The 17,492-nt window shown below is 38.6% G+C and overlaps 1 long non-coding RNA gene across 8 annotated transcripts in view; it reads right to left on the reverse strand.

The window, feature by feature from the left end:
• The window catches only part of LOC126743211 (uncharacterized), a 45,390-nt gene extending 29,417 nt beyond the window's left edge, over positions 1–15,973 (reverse strand). For 2 of the 8 annotated variants that reach the window (XR_007662814.1, XR_007662817.1), the window contains exons 1-2: positions 15,641–15,973; positions 2,613–2,770 (exon numbers count right to left, since the gene is read on the reverse strand). This is a non-coding gene — a long non-coding RNA (uncharacterized LOC126743211). Of the gene's footprint in view, positions 1–2,612; positions 2,771–8,024; positions 8,183–8,530; positions 8,689–15,640 lie in introns of all 8 variants that reach the window. The other 6 variants (XR_007662812.1, XR_007662818.1, XR_007662815.1 and 3 more) reach the window with 3 other exon arrangements.
• Positions 15,974–17,492: the final 1,519 nt, after the last annotated feature.

Raw genomic sequence — 17,492 nt, forward strand, 5'->3', positions numbered from 1 at the left:
GCACTTTGAAAATGCGAAAAATCGATTTTCTTTAAACCCAAAAATAGCTATAGAAACCGCTATCAGCGACTTATTCCTATCACCTACATTACGAAAACACCGGGTTATAACAAAATTCGACCAGAACAAGTGGAATTATGGCTTTTTGAAAATTCGGAAAAAGTCAATTTTTTACCCCGTTTTTGAGCCCAAAAATGGGCCACAAAAATGCGAGATCTCAGCTAATATGGGAGCTACGACCTTGCGGATGGCCTCGTTGGATTCAGAAGGACGAAACTAAGACAAAATCGTTGGAATTTTCCCGATAGCTCCCATAGAAGCCGAGATATAGGCCTTCAAAGTTCGGGTTTTTTCATTTTTCGGGTATACCCCCCCGTATCGAATTTTTCACCAAAAATTGATTTTTTTCGAATTTGAATTAACTATACCAGCGGCTTGTTCCCATCACCTACAACACGAAAACACTGGGTTATAATGAATTTCGATAAAAACTAAGGGAATTATAGCACTTTGAAAATGCAAAAAATCGATTTTCTTTAAACCCAAAAATAGCTATAGAAACCCCTATCAGCGGCTTATTCCCATCACCTACATTACGAAAACACCGGGTTATAACGGAATTCGACCAGAACAAGTGATATTATAGCTCTTTGAAAATTCGGAAAAAAGTCAATTTTCGACCCCGTTTTTGAGCCCAAAAATGGGCCACAAAAATGCAAGATCTCAGCTAATATGGGAGCTACGACCTTGCGGATGGCCTCGTCGGATTCAGAAGGACGAAACTAAGACAAAATCGTTGGAATTTTCCCGATAGCTCCCATAGAAGCCGAGATATAGGCCTTCAAAGTTCGGGTTTTTTCATTTTTCGGGTATACCCCCCCGTATCGAATTTTTCACCAAAAATTGATTTTTTTCGAATTTGAATTAACTATACCAGCGGCTTGTTCCCATCACCTACAACACGAAAACATTGGGTTATAATGAATTTCGATAAAAACTAAGGGAATTATAGCACTTTGAAAATGCGAAAAATCGATTTTCTTTAAACCCAAAAAGAGCTATAGAAACCGCTATCAGCGGCTTATTCCTATCACCTACATTACGAAAACACCGGGTTATAACGAAATTCGACCAGAACAAGTGGAATTATGGCTTTTTGAAAATTCGGAAAAAAGTCAATTTTTTACCCCGTTTTTGAGCCCAAAAATGGGCCACAAAAATGCGAGATCTCAGCTAATATGGGAGCTACGACCTTGCGGATGGCCTCGTTGGATTCAAAAGGACGAAACTAAGACAAAATCGTTGGAATTTTCCCGATAGCTCCCATAGAAGCCGAAATATAGGCCTTCAAAGTTCGGGTTTTTTCATTTTTCGGGTATACCCCCTCGTATCGAATTTTTCACCAAAAATTGATTTTTTTCGAATTTGAATTAACTATACCAGCGGCTTGTTCCCATCACCTACAACACGAAAACACTGGGTTATAATGAATTTCGATAAAAACTAAGGGAATTATAGCACTTTGAAAATGCGAAAAATCGATTTTCTTTAAACCCAAAAATAGCTATAGAAACCATTATCAGCGGCTTATTCCCATCACCTACATTACGAAAACACCGGGTTATATCGAAATTCGACCAGAACAAGTGGAATTATGGCTTTATGAAAATTCGGAAAAAAGTCATTTTTTTACCCCGTTTTTGAGCCCAAAAATGGGCCACAAAAATGCGAGATCTCAGCTAATATGGGAGCTACGACCTTGCGGATAGCCTCGTTGGATTCAGAAGGACGAAGCTAAGACAAAATCGTTGGAATTTTCCCGATAGCTCCCATAGAAGCCGAGATATAGGCCTTCAAAGTTTGGGTTTTTTCATTTTTCGGGTATACCCCCCCGTATCGAATTTTTCACCAAAAATTGATTTTTTTCGAATTTGAATTAACTATACCAGCGGCTTGTTCCCATCACCTACAACACGAAAACACTGGGTTATAATGAATTTCGATAAAAACTAAGGGAATTATAGCACTTTGAAAATGCGAAAAATCGATTTTCTTTAAACCCAAAAATAGCTATTGAAACCATTATCAGCGGCTTATTCCCATCACCTACATTACGAAAACACCGGGTTATATCGAAATTCGACCAGAACAAGTGGAATTATGGCTTTATGAAAATTCGGAAAAAAGTCATTTTTTTACCCCGTTTTTGAGCCCAAAAATGGGCCACAAAAATGCGAGATCTCAGCTAATATGGGAGCTACGACCTTGCGGATGGCCTCGTTGGATTCAGAAGGACGAAACTAAGACAAAATCGTTGGAATTTTCCCGATAGCTCCCATAGAAGCCGAGATCTAGGCCTTCAAAGTTCGGGTTTTTTCATTTTTCGGGTATACCCCCCCGTATCGAATTTTTCACCAAAAATTGATTTTTTTCGAATTTGAATTAACTATACCAGCGGCTTGTTCCCATCACCTACAACACGAAAACACTGGGTTATAATGAATTTCGATAAAAACTAAGGGAATTATAGCACTTTGAAAATGCAAAAAATCGATTTTCTTTAAACCCAAAAATAGCTATAGAAACCCCTATCAGCGGCTTATTCCCATCACCTACATTACGAAAACACCGGGTTATAACGGAATTCGACCAGAACAAGTGGAATTATAGCTCTTTGAAAATTCGGAAAAAAGTCAATTTTCGACCCCGTTTTTGAGCCCAAAAATGGGCCACAAAAATGCAAGATCTCAGCTAATATGGGAGCTACGACCTTGCGGATGGCCTCGTTGGATTCAGAAGGACGAAACTAAGACAAAATCGTTGGAATTTTCCCGATAGCTCCCATAGAAGCCGAGATATAGGCCTTCAAAATTTGGGTTTTTTCATTTTTCAAGTATACCCCCCCGTATCGAATTTTTCACCAAAAATTGATTTTTTTCGAATTTGTATTAACTAAACCAGCGGCTTGTTCCCATCACCTATAACACGAAAAACTGGATTATAATGAATTTCGATAAAAACTAAGGGAATTATTGCACTTTGAAAATGCGAAAAATCGATTTTCTTTAAACCCAAAAGTAGGTATAGAAACCCCTATCAGCGACTTATTCCCATCACCTACATTACGAAAACACCGGGTTATAACGAAATTCGACCAGAACAAGTGGAATTATAGCTCTTTGAAAATTCGGAAAAAAGTCAATTTTCGACCCCGTTTTTGAGCCCAAAAATGGGCCACAAAAATGCGAGATCTCAGCTAATATAAGAGCTACGACCTTGCGGATGGCCTCGTTGGATTCAGAGGGACGAAACTAAGACAAAACCGTTGGAATTTTCCCGATAGCTCCCATAGAAGCCGAGATATAGGCCTTCAAAGTTTGGGTTTTTTCATTTTTCGGGTATACCCCCCCGTATCGAATTTTTCACCAAAAATTGATTTTTTTCGAATTTGAATTGACTATACCAGCGGCTTGTTCCCATCACCTACAACACGAAAACACCGGGTTATAACGAAATTCGACCAGAACAAGTGGAATTTTGGCTCTTTGAAAATTCGTAAAAAAGTCAATTTTTTACCCCGTTTTTGAGCCCAAAAATGGGCCACAAAAATGCGAGATCTCAGCTAATATGGGAGCTACGACCTTGCGGATGGCCTCGTTGGATTCAGAAGGACGAAACTAAGACAAAGCTGTTGGAATTTTCCCGATAGCTCCCATAGAAGCCGAGATATAGGCCTTCAAAGTTCGGGTTTTTTCATTTTTCGGGTATACCCCCCCGTATCGAATTTTTCACCAAAAATTGATTTTTTTCGAATTTGAATTAACTATACCAGCGGCTTGTTCCCATCACCTACAACACGAAAACACTGGGTTATAATGAATTTCGATAAAAACTAAGGGAATTATAGCACTTTGAAAATGCGAAAAATCGATTTTCTTTAAACCCAAAAATAGCTATAGAAACCATTATCAGCGGCTTATTCCCATCACCTACATTACGAAAACACCGGGTTATATCGAAATTCGACCAGAATAAGTGGAATTATGGCTTTATGAAAATTCGGAAAAAAGTCATTTTTTTACCCCGTTTTTGAGCCCAAAAATGGGCCACAAAAATGCGAGATCTCAGCTAATATGGGAGCTACGACCTTGCGGATGGCCTCGTTGGATTCAGAAGGACGAAACTAAGACAAAATCGTTGGAATTTTCCCGATAGCTCCCATAGAAGCCGAGATATAGGCCTTCAAAGTTCGGGTTTTTTCATTTTTCGGGTATACCCCCCCGTATCGAATTTTTCACCAAAAATTGATTTTTTTCGAATTTGAATTAACTATACCAGCGGCTTGTTCCCATCACCTACAACACGAAAACATTGGGTTATAATGAATTTCGATAAAAACTAAGGGAATTATAGCACTTTGAAAATGCGAAAAATCGATTTTCTTTAAACCCAAAAATAGCTATATAAACCGCTATCAGCGGCTTATTCCTATCACTTACATTACGAAAACACCGGGTTATAACGAAATTCGACCAGAACAAGTGGAATTATGGCTTTTTGAAAATTCGGAAAAAAGTCAATTTTTTACCCCGTTTTTGAGCCCAAAAATGGGCCACAAAAATGCGAGATCTCAGCTAATATGGGAGCTACGACCTTGCGGATGGCCTCGTTGGATTCAGAAGGACGAAACTAAGACAAAGCTGTTGGAATTTTCCCGATAGCTCCCATAGAAGCCGAGATATAGGCCTTCAAAGTTTGGGTTTTTTCATTTTTCGGGTATACCCCCCCGTATCGAATTTTTCACCAAAAATTGATTTTTTTCGAATTTGAATTAACTATACCAGCGGCTTGTTCCCATCACCTACAACACGAAAACATTGGGTTATAATGAATTTCGATAAAAACTAAGGGAATTATAGCACTTTGAAAATGCGAAAAATCGATTTTCTTTAAACCCAAAAATAGCTATAGAAACCGCTATCAGCGACTTATTCCTATCACCTACATTACGAAAACACCGGGTTATAACAAAATTCGACCAGAACAAGTGGAATTATGGCTTTTTGAAAATTCGGAAAAAGTCAATTTTTTACCCCGTTTTTGAGCCCAAAAATGGGCCACAAAAATGCGAGATCTCAGCTAATATGGGAGCTACGACCTTGCGGATGGCCTCGTTGGATTCAGAAGGACGAAACTAAGACAAAATCGTTGGAATTTTCCCGATAGCTCCCATAGAAGCCGAGATATAGGCCTTTAAATTTCGGGTTTTTTCATTTTTCGGGTATACCCCCCCGTATCGAATTTTTCACCAAAAATTGATTTTTTTCGAATTTGAATTAACTATACCAGCGGCTTGTTCCCATCACCTACAACACGAAAACACTGGGTTATAATGAATTTCGATAAAAACTAAGGGAATTATAGCACTTTGAAAATGCAAAAAATCGATTTTCTTTAAACCCAAAAATAGCTATAGAAACCCCTATCAGCGGCTTATTCCCATCACCTACATTACGAAAACACCGGGTTATAACGGAATTCGACCAGAACAAGTGATATTATAGCTCTTTGAAAATTCGGAAAAAAGTCAATTTTCGACCCCGTTTTTGAGTCCAAAAATGGGCTACAAAAATGCAAGATCTCAGCTAATATGGGAGCTACGACCTTGCGGATGGCCTCGTTGGATTCAGAAGGACGAAACTAAGACAAAGCTGTTGGAATTTTCCCGATAGCTCCCATAGAAGCCGAGATATAGGCCTTCAAAGTTTGGGTTTTTTCATTTTTCGGGTATACCCCCCCGTATCGAATTTTTCACCAAAAATTGATTTTTTTCGAATTTGAATTAACTATACCAGCGGCTTGTTCCCATCACCTACAACACGAAAACATTGGGTTATAATGAATTTCGATAAAAACTAAGGGAATTATAGCACTTTGAAAATGCGAAAAATCGATTTTCTTTAAACCCAAAAATAGCTATAGAAACCGCTATCAGCGACTTATTCCTATCACCTACATTACGAAAACACCGGGTTATAACAAAATTCGACCAGAACAAGTGGAATTATGGCTTTTTGAAAATTCGGAAAAAGTCAATTTTTTACCCCGTTTTTGAGCCCAAAAATGGGCCACAAAAATGCGAGATCTCAGCTAATATGGGAGCTACGACCTTGCGGATGGCCTCGTTGGATTCAGAAGGACGAAAGTAAGACAAAATCGTTGGAATTTTCCCGATAGCTCCCATAGAAGCCGAGATATAGGCCTTTAAATTTCGGGTTTTTTCATTTTTCGGGTATACCCCCCCGTATCGAATTTTTCACCAAAAATTGATTTTTTTCGAATTTGAATTAACTATACCAGCGGCTTGTTCCCATCACCTACAACACGAAAACACTGGGTTATAATGAATTTCGATAAAAACTAAGGGAATTATAGCACTTTGAAAATGCAAAAAATCGATTTTCTTTAAACCCAAAAATAGCTATAGAAACCCCTATCAGCGGCTTATTCCCATCACCTACATTACGAAAACACCGGGTTATAACGGAATTCGACCAGAACAAGTGATATTATAGCTCTTTGAAAATTCGGAAAAAAGTCAATTTTCGACCCCGTTTTTGAGTCCAAAAATGGGCTACAAAAATGCAAGATCTCAGCTAATATGGGAGCTACGACCTTGCGGATGGCCTCGTTGGATTCAGAAGGACGAAACTAAGACAAAATCGTTGGAATTTTCCCGATAGCTCCCATAGAAGCCGAGATATAGGCCTTCAAAGTTCGGGTTTTTTAATTTTTCGGGTATCCCCCCCGTATCGAATTTTTCACCAAAAATTGATTTTTTTCGAATTTGAATTAACTATACCAGCGGCTTGTTCCCATCACCTACAACACGAAAACACTGGGTTATAATGAATTTCGATAAAAACTAAGGGAATTATAGCACTTTGAAAATGCAAAAAATCGATTTTCTTTAAACCCAAAAATAGCTATAGAAACCCCTATCAGCGGCTTATTCCCATCACCTACATTACGAAAACACCGGGTTATAACGGAATTCGACCAGAACAAGTGATATTATAGCTCTTTGAAAATTCGGAAAAAAGTCAATTTTCGACCCCGTTTTTGAGTCCAAAAATGGGCTACAAAAATGCAAGATCTCAGCTAATATGGGAGCTACGACCTTGCGGATGGCCTCGTTGGATTCAGAAGGACGAAACTAAGACAAAATTGTTGGAATTTTCCCGATAGCTCCCATAGAAGCCGAGATATAGGCCTTCAAAGTTCGGGTTTTTTCATTTTTCGGGTATCCCCCCCGTATCGAATTTTTCACCAAAAATTGATTTTTTTCGAATTTGAATTAACTATACCAGCGGCTTGTTCTCATCACCTACAACACGAAAACACTGGGTTATAATGAATTTCGATAAAAACTAAGGGAATTATAGCACTTTGAAAATGCGAAAAATCGATTTTCTTTAAACCCAAAAATAGCTATAGAAACCATTATCAGCGGCTTATTCCCATCACCTACATTACGAAAACACCGGGTTATATCGAAATTCGACCAGAACAAGTGGAATTATGGCTTTATGAAAATTCGGAAAAAAGTCATTTTTTTACCCCGTTTTTGAGCCCAAAAATGGGCCACAAAAATGCGAGATCTCAGCTAATATGGGAGCTACGACCTTGCGGATGGATTCAGAAGGACGAAGCTAAGACAAAATCGTTGGAATTTTCCCGATAGCTCCCATAGAAGCCGAGATATAGGCCTTCAAAGTTTGGGTTTTTTCATTTTTCGGGTATACCCCCCCGTATCGAATTTTTCACCAAAAATTGATTTTTTTCGAATTTGAATTAACTATACCAGCGGCTTGTTCCCATCACCTACAACACGAAAACACTGGGTTATAATGTATTTCGATAAAAACTAAGGGAATTATAGCACTTTGAAAATGCAAAAAATCGATTTTCTTTAAACCCGAAAATAGCTATAGAAACCCCTATCAGCGGCTTATTCCCATCACCTACATTACGAAAACACCGGGTTATAACGGAATTCGACCAGAACAAGTGGAATTATAGCTCTTTGAAAATTCGGAAAAAAGTCAATTTTCGACCCCGTTTTTGAGCCCAAAAATGGGCCACAAAAATGCAAGATCTCAGCTAATATGGGAGCTACGACCTTGCGGATGGCCTCGTTGGATTCAGAAGGACGAAACTAAGACAAAGCTGTTGGAATTTTCCCGATAGCTCCCATAGAAGCCGAGATATAGGCCTTCAAAGTTTGGGTTTTTTCATTTTTCGGGTATACCCCCCCGTATCGAATTTTTCACCAAAAATTGATTTTTTTCGAATTTGAATTAACTATACCAGCGGCTTGTTCCCATCACCTACAACACGAAAACACTGGGTTATAATGAATTTCGATAAAAACTAAGGGAATTATAGCACTTTGAAAATGCAAAAAATCGATTTTCTTTAAACCCAAAAATAGCTATAGAAACCCCTATCAGCGGCTTATTCCCATCACCTACATTACGAAAACACCGGGTTATAACGGAATTCGACCAGAACAAGTGGAATTATAGCTCTTTGAAAATTCGGAAAAAAGTCAATTTTCGACCCCGTTTTTGAGCCCAAAAATGGGCCACAAAAATGCAAGATCTCAGCTAATATGGGAGCTACGACCTTGCGGATGGCCTCGTTGGATTCAGAAGGACGAAACTAAGACAAAATCGTTGGAATTTTCCCGATAGCTCCCATAGAAGCCGAGATATAGGCCTTCAAAATTTGGGTTTTTTCATTTTTCAAGTATACCCCCCCGTATCGAATTTTTCACCAAAAATTGATTTTTTTCGAATTTGTATTAACTAAACCAGCGGCTTGTTCCCATCACCTATAACACGAAAAACTGGATTATAATGAATTTCGATAAAAACTAAGGGAATTATTGCACTTTGAAAATGCGAAAAATCGATTTTCTTTAAACCCAAAAGTAGGTATAGAAACCCCTATCAGCGACTTATTCCCATCACCTACATTACGAAAACACCGGGTTATAACGAAATTCGACCAGAACAAGTGGAATTATAGCTCTTTGAAAATTCGGAAAAAAGTCAATTTTCGACCCCGTTTTTGAGCCCAAAAATGGGCCACAAAAATGCGAGATCTCAGCTAATATGGGAGCTACGACCTTGCGGATGGCCTCGTTGGATTCAGAGGGACGAAACTAAGACAAAACCGTTGGAATTTTCCCGATAGCTCCCATAGAAGCCGAGATATAGGCCTTCAAAGTTTGGGTTTTTTCATTTTTCGGGTATACCCCCCCGTATCGAATTTTTCACCAAAAATTGATTTTTTTCGAATTTGAATTGACTATACCAGCGGCTTGTTCCCATCACCTACAACACGAAAACACCGGGTTATAACGAAATTCGACCAGAACAAGTGGAATTTTGGCTCTTTGAAAATTCGTAAAAAAGTCAATTTTTTACCCCGTTTTTGAGCCAAAAAATGGGCCACAAAAATGCGAGATCTCAGCTAATATGGGAGCTACGACCTTGCGGATGGCCTCGTTGGATTCAGAAGGACGAAACTAAGACAAAGCTGTTGGAATTTTCCCGATAGCTCCCATAGAAGCCGAGATATAGGCCTTCAAAGTTCGGGTTTTTTCATTTTTCGGGTATACCCCCCCGTATCGAATTTTTCACCAAAAATTGATTTTTTTCGAATTTGAATTAACTATACCAGCGGCTTGTTCCCATCACCTACAACACGAAAACACTGGGTTATAATGAATTTCGATAAAAACTAAGGGAATTATAGCACTTTGAAAATGCGAAAAATCGATTTTCTTTAAACCCAAAAATAGCTATAGAAACCATTATCAGCGGCTTATTTCCATCACCTACATTACGAAAGCACCGGGTTATATCGAAATTCGACCAGAACAAGTGGAATTATGGCTTTATGAAAATTCGGAAAAAAGTCATTTTTTTACCCCCGTTTTTGAGCCCAAAAATGGGCCACAAAAATGCGAGATCTCAGCTAATATGGGAGCTACGACCTTGCGGATGGCCTCGTTGGATTCAGAAGGACGAAGCTAAGACAAAATCGTTGGAATTTTCCCGATAGCTCCCATAGAAGCCGAGATATAGGCCTTCAAAGTTTGGGTTTTTTCATTTTTCGGGTATACCCCCCCGTATCGAATTTTTCACCAAAAATTGATTTTTTTCAAATTTGAATTAACTATACCAGCGGCTTGTTCCCATCACCTACAACACGAAAACATTGGGTTATAATGAATTTCGATAAAAACTAAGGGAATTATAGCACTTTGAAAATGCGAAAAATCGATTTTCTTTAAACCCAAAAATAGCTATAGAAACCGCTATCAGCGGCTTATTCCTATCACCTCCATTACGAAAACACCGGGTTATAACGAAATTTGACCAGAACAAGTGGAATTATGGCTTTTTGAAAATTCGGAAAAAAGTCAATTTTTTACCCCGTTTTTGAGCCCAAAAATGGGCCACAAAAATGCGAGATCTCAGCTAATATGGGAGCTACGACCTTGCGGATGGCCTCGTTGGATTCAGAAGGACGAAACTAAGACAAAGCTGTTGGAATTTTCCCGATAGCTCCCATAGAAGCCGAGATATAGGCCTTCAAAGTTCGGGTTTTTTCATTTTTCGGGTATACCCCCCCGTATCGAATTTTTCACCAAAAATTGATTTTTTTCGAATTTGAATTAACTATACCAGCGGCTTGTTCCCATCACCTACAACACGAAAACACTGGGTTATAATGAATTTCGATAAAAACTAAGGGAATTATAGCACTTTGAAAATGCGAAAAATCGATTTTCTTTAAACCCAAAAATAGCTATTGAAACCATTATCAGCGGCTTATTCCCATCACCTACATTACGAAAACACCGGGTTATATCGAAATTCGACCAGAACAAGTGGAATTATGGCTTTATGAAAATTCGGAAAAAAGTCATTTTTTTACCCCGTTTTTGAGCCCAAAAATGGGCCACAAAAATGCGAGATCTCAGCTAATATGGGAGCTACGACCTTGCGGATGGCCTCGTTGGATTCAGAAGGACGAAACTAAGACAAAATCGTTGGAATTTTCCCGATAGCTCCCATAGAAGCCGAGATATAGGCCTTCAAAGTTCGGGTTTTTTCATTTTTCGGGTATACCCCCTCGTATCGAATTTTTCACCAAAAATTGATTTTTTTCGAATTTGAATTAACTATACCAGCGGCTTGTTCCCATCACCTACAATACGAAAACACTGGGTTATAATGAATTTCGATAAAAACTAAGGGAATTATAGCACTTTGAAAATGCAAAAAATCGATTTTCTTTAAACCCAAAAATAGCTATAGAAACCCCTATCAGCGGCTTATTCCCATCACCTACATTACGAAAACACTGGGTTATAACGGAATTCGACCAGAACAAGTGGAATTATTGCTCTTTGAAAATTCGGAAAAAAGTCAATTTTCGACCCCGTTTTTGAGCCCAAAAATGGGCCACAAAAATGCAAGATCTTAGCTAATATGGGAGCTACGACCTTGCGGATGGCCTCGTTGGATTCAGAAGGACGAAACTAAGACAAAGCTGTTGGAATTTTCACTTTGAAAACTAAGGGAATTATAGCACTTTGAAAATGCGAAAAATCGATTTTCTTTAAACCCAAAAATAGCTATAGAAACCGCTATCAGCGGCTTATTCCTATCACCTCCATTACGAAAACACCGGGTTATAACGAAATTTGACCAGAACAAGTGGAATTATGGCTTTTTGAAAATTCGGAAAAAAGTCAATTTTTTACCCCGTTTTTGAGCCCAAAAATGGGCCACAAAAATGCGAGATCTCAGCTAATATGGGAGCTACGACCTTGCGGATGGCCTCGTTGGATTCAGAAGGACGAAACTAAGACAAAGCTGTTGGAATTTTCCCGATAGCTCCCATAGAAGCCGAGATATAGGCCTTCAAAGTTCGGGTTTTTTCATTTTTCGGGTATACCCCCCCGTATCGAATTTTTCACCAAAAATTGATTTTTTTCGAATTTGAATTAACTATACCAGCGGCTTGTTCCCATCACCTACAACACGAAAACACTGGGTTATAATGAATTTCGATAAAAACTAAGGGAATTATAGCACTTTGAAAATGCGAAAAATCGATTTTCTTTAAACCCAAAAATAGCTATTGAAACCATTATCAGCGGCTTATTCCCATCACCTACATTACGAAAACACCGGGTTATAACAAAATTCGACCAGAACAAGTGGAATTATGGCTTTTTGAAAATTCGGAAAAAAGTCAATTTTTTACCCCGTTTTTGAGCCCAAAAATGGGCCACAAAAATGCGAGATCTTAGCTAATATGGGAGCTACGACCTTGCGGATGGCCTCGTTGGATTCAGAAGGACGAAACTAAGACAAAATCGTTGGAATTTTCCCGATAGCTCCCATAGAAGCCGAGATATAGGCCTTCAAAGTTCGGGTTTTTTCATTTTTCGGGTATACCCCCCCGTATCGAATTTTTCACCACAAATTGATTTTTTTCGAATTTGAATTAACTATACCAGCGGCTTGTTCCCATCACCTACAACACGAAAACATTGGGTTATAATGAATTTCGATAAAAACTAAGGGAATTATAGCACTTTGAAAATGCGAAAAATCGATTTTCTTTAAACCCAAAAATAGCTATATAAACCGCTATCAGCGGCTTATTCCTAACACCTACATTACGAAAACACCGGGTTATAACGAAATTCGACCAGAACAAGTGGAATTATGGCTTTTTGAAAATTCGGAAAAAAGTCAATTTTTTACCCCGTTTTTGAGCCCAAAAATGGGCCACAAAAATGCGAGATCTCAGCTAATATGGGAGCTACGACCTTGCGGATGGCCTCGTTGGATTCAGAAGGACGAAACTAAGACAAAATCGTTGGAATTTTCCCGATAGCTCCCATAGAATCCGAGATATAGGCCTTCAAAGTTCGGGTTTTTTCATTTTTCGGGTATACCCCCTCGTATCGAATTTTTCACCAAAAATTGATTTTTTTCGAATTTGAATTAACTATACCAGCGGCTTGTTCCCATCACCTACAATACGAAAACACTGGGTTATAATGAATTTCGATAAAAACTAAGGGAATTATAGCACTTTGAAAATGCAAAAAATCGATTTTCTTTAAACCCAAAAATAGCTATAGAAACCCCTATCAGCGGCTTATTCCCATCACCTACATTACGAAAACACTGGGTTATAACGGAATTCGACCAGAACAAGTGGAATTATTGCTCTTTGAAAATTCGGAAAAAAGTCAATTTTCGACCCCGTTTTTGAGCCCAAAAATGGGCCACAAAAATGCAAGGTCTTAGCTAATATGGGAGCTACGACCTTGCGGATGGCCTCGTTGGATTCAGAAGGACGAAACTAAGACAAAGCTGTTGGAATTTTCACTTTGAAAACTAAGGGAATTATAGCACTTTGAAAATGCGAAAAATCGATTTTCTTTAAACCCAAAAATAGCTATAGAAACCGCTATCAGCGGCTTATTCCTATCACCTCCATTACGAAAACACCGGGTTATAACGAAATTTGACCAGAACAAGTGGAATTATGGCTTTTTGAAAATTCGGAAAAAAGTCAATTTTTTACCCCCGTTTTTGAGCCCAAAAATGGGCCACAAAAATGCGAGATCTCAGCTAATATGGGAGCTACGACCTTGCGGATGGCCTCGTTGGATTCAGAAGGACGAAACTAAGACAAAGCTGTTGGAATTTTCCCGATAGCTCCCATAGAAGCCGAGATATAGGCCTTCAAAGTTCGGGTTTTTTCATTTTTCGGGTATACCCCCCCGTATCGAATTTTTCACCAAAAATTGATTTTTTTCGAATTTGAATTAACTATACCAGCGGCTTGTTCCCATCACCTACAACACGAAAACACTGGGTTATAATGAATTTCGATAAAAACTAAGGGAATTATAGCACTTTGAAAATGCGAAAAATCGATTTTTTTTAAACCCAAAAATAGCTATAGAAACCGCTATCAGCGGCTTATTCCTATCACCTCCATTACGAAAACACCGGGTTATAACGAAATTTGACCAGAACAAGTGGAATTATGGCTTTTTGAAAATTCGGAAAAAAGTCAATTTTTTACCCCGTTTTTGAGCCCAAAAATGGGCCACAAAAATGCGAGATCTCAGCTAATATGGGAGCTACGACCTTGCGGATGGCCTCGTTGGATTCAGAAGGACGAAACTAAGACAAAGCTGTTGGAATTTTCCCGATAGCTCCCATAGAAGCCGAGATATAGGCCTTCAAAGTTCGGGTTTTTTCATTTTTCGGGTATACCCCCCCGTATCGAATTTTTCACCAAAAATTGATTTTTTTCGAATTTGAATTAACTATACCAGCGGCTTGTTCCCATCACCTACAACACGAAAACACTGGGTTATAATGAATTTCGATAAAAACTAAGGGAATTATAGCACTTTGAAAATGCGAAAAATCGATTTTCTTTAAACCCAAAAATAGCTATTGAAACCATTATCAGCGGCTTATTCCCATCACCTACATTACGAAAACACCGGGTTATATCGAAATTCGACCAGAACAAGTGGAATTATGGCTTTATGAAAATTCGGAAAAAAGTCATTTTTTTACCCCGTTTTTGAGCCCAAAAATGGGCCACAAAAATGCGAGATCTCAGCTAATATGGGAGCTACGACCTTGCGGATGGCCTCGTTGGATTCAGAAGGACGAAACTAAGACAAAATCGTTGGAATTTTCCCGATAGCTCCCATAGAAGCCGAGATCTAGGCCTTCAAAGTTCGGGTTTTTTCATTTTTCGGGTATACCCCCCCGTATCGAATTTTTCACCAAAAATTGATTTTTTTTCGAATTTGAATTAACTATACCAGCGGCTTGTTCCCATCACCTACAACACGAAAACACCTGGTTATAATGAATTTCGATAAAAACTAAGGGAATTATAGCACTTTGAAAATGCAAAAAATCGATTTTCTTTAAACCCAAAAATAGCTATAGAAACCCCTATCAGCGGCTTATTCCCATCACCTACATTACGAAAACACCGGGTTATAACGGAATTCGACCAGAACAAGTGGAATTATAGCTCTTTGAAAATTCGGAAAAAAGTCAATTTTCGACCCCGTTTTTGAGCCCAAAAATGGGCCACAAAAATGCAAGATTTCAGCTAATATGGGAGCTACGACCTTGCGGATGGCCTCGTTGGATTCAGAAGGACGAAACTAAGACAAAGCTGTTGGAATTTTCCCGATAGCTCCCATAGAAGCCGAGATATAGGCCTTCAAAGTTTGGGTTTTTTCATTTTTCGGGTATACCCCCCCGTATCGAATTTTTCACCAAAAATTGATTTTTTTCGAATTTGAATTAACTATACCAGCGGCTTGTTCCCATCACCTACATTACGAAAACACCGGGTTATAACGAAATTCGACCAGAACAAGTGGAATTATGGCTCTTTGAAAATTCGTAAAAAAGTCAATTTTTCACCCCGTTTTTGAGCCCAAAAATGGGCCACAAAAATGCGAGATCTCAGCTAATATGGGAGCTACGACCTTGCGGATGGCCTCGTTGGATTCAGAAGGACGAAACTAAGACAAAGCCGTTGGAATTTTCCCGATAGCTCCCATAGAAGCCGAGATATAGGCCTTCAAAGTTTGGGTTTTTTCATTTTTCGGGTATACCCCCCCGTATCGAATTTTTCACCAAAAATTGATTTTTTTCGAATTTGAATTGACTATACCAGCGGCTTGTTCCCATCACCTACAACACGAAAACACTGGGTTATAATGAATTTCGATAAAAACTAAGAAAATTATAGCACTTTGAAAATGCAAAAAATCGATTTTCTTTAAACCCAAAAATAGCTATAGAAACCCCTATCAGCGGCTTATTCCCATCACCTACATTACGAAAACACCGGGTTATAACGGAATTCGACCAGAACAAGTGGAATTATAGCTCTTTGAAAATTCGGAAAAAAGTCAATTTTCGACCCCGTTTTTGAGCCCAAAAATGGGCCACAAAAATGCAAGATCTCAGCTAATATGGGAGCTACGACCTTGCGGATGGCCTCGTTGGATTCAGAAGGACGAAACTAAGACAAAGCTGTTGGAATTTTCCCGATAGCTCCCATAGAAGCCGAGATATAGGCCTTCAAAGTTTGGGTTTTTTCATTTTTCGGGTATACCCCCCCGTATCGAATTTTTCACCAAAAATTGATTTTTTTCGAATTTGAATTAACTATACCAGCGGCTTGTTCCCATCACCTACAACACGAAAACACTGGGTTATAATGAATTTCGATAAAAACTAAGGGAATTATAGCACTTTGAAAATGCGAAAAATCGATTTTCTTTAAACCCAAAAATAGCTATAGAAACCATTATCAGCGGCTTATTCCCATTACCTACATTACGAAAACACCGGGTTATATCGAAATTCGACCAGAACAAGTGGAATTATGGCTTTATGAAAATTCGGAAAAAAGTCATTTTTTTACCCCGTTTTTGAGCCCAAAAATGGGCCACAAAAATGCGAGATCTCAGCTAATATGGTAGCTACGACCTTGCGGATGGCCTCGTTGGATTCAGAAGGACGAAACTAAGACAAAATCGTTGGAATTTTCCCGATAGCTCCCATAGAAGCCGAGATATAGGCCTTCAAAGTTTGGGTTTTTTCATTTTTCGGGTATACCCCCCCGTATCGAATTTTTCACCAAAAATTGATTTTTTTCAAATTTGAATTAACTATACCAGCGGCTTGTTCCCATCACCTACAACACGAAAACATTGGGTTATAATGAATTTCGATAAAAACTAAGGGAATTATAGCACTTTGAAAATGCGAAAAATCGATTTTCTTTAAACCCAAAAATAGCTATAGAAATCGCTATCAGCGGCTTATTCCTATCACCTCCATTACGAAAACACCGGGTTATAACGAAATTTGACCAGAACAAGTGGAATTATGGCTTTTTGAAAATTCGGAAAAAAGTCAATTTTTTACCCCCATTTTTGAGCCCAAAAATGGGCCACAAAAATGCGAGATCTCAGCTAATATGGGAGCTACGACCTTGCGGATGGCCTCGTTGGATTCAGAAGGACGAAACTAAGACAAAATCGTTGGAATTTTATCGATAGCTCCCATAGAAGCCGAGATATAGGCCTTCAAAATTTGGGTTTTTTCATTTTTCAAGTATACCCCCCCGTATCGAATTTTTAACCAAAAATTGATTTTTTTCGAATTTGTATTAACTAAACCAGCGGCTTGTTCCCATCACCTATAACACGAAAAACTGGATTATAATGAATTTCGATAAAAACTAAGGGAATTATTGCACTTTGAAAATGCGAAAAATCGATTTTCTTTAAACCCAAAAGTAGCTATAGAAACCCCTATCAGCGG

Source organism: Anthonomus grandis, chromosome 12 (assembly GCF_022605725.1).
Source record: "Anthonomus grandis grandis chromosome 12, icAntGran1.3, whole genome shotgun sequence".
Taxonomy (NCBI): Eukaryota; Metazoa; Arthropoda; class Insecta; order Coleoptera; family Curculionidae; genus Anthonomus; species Anthonomus grandis.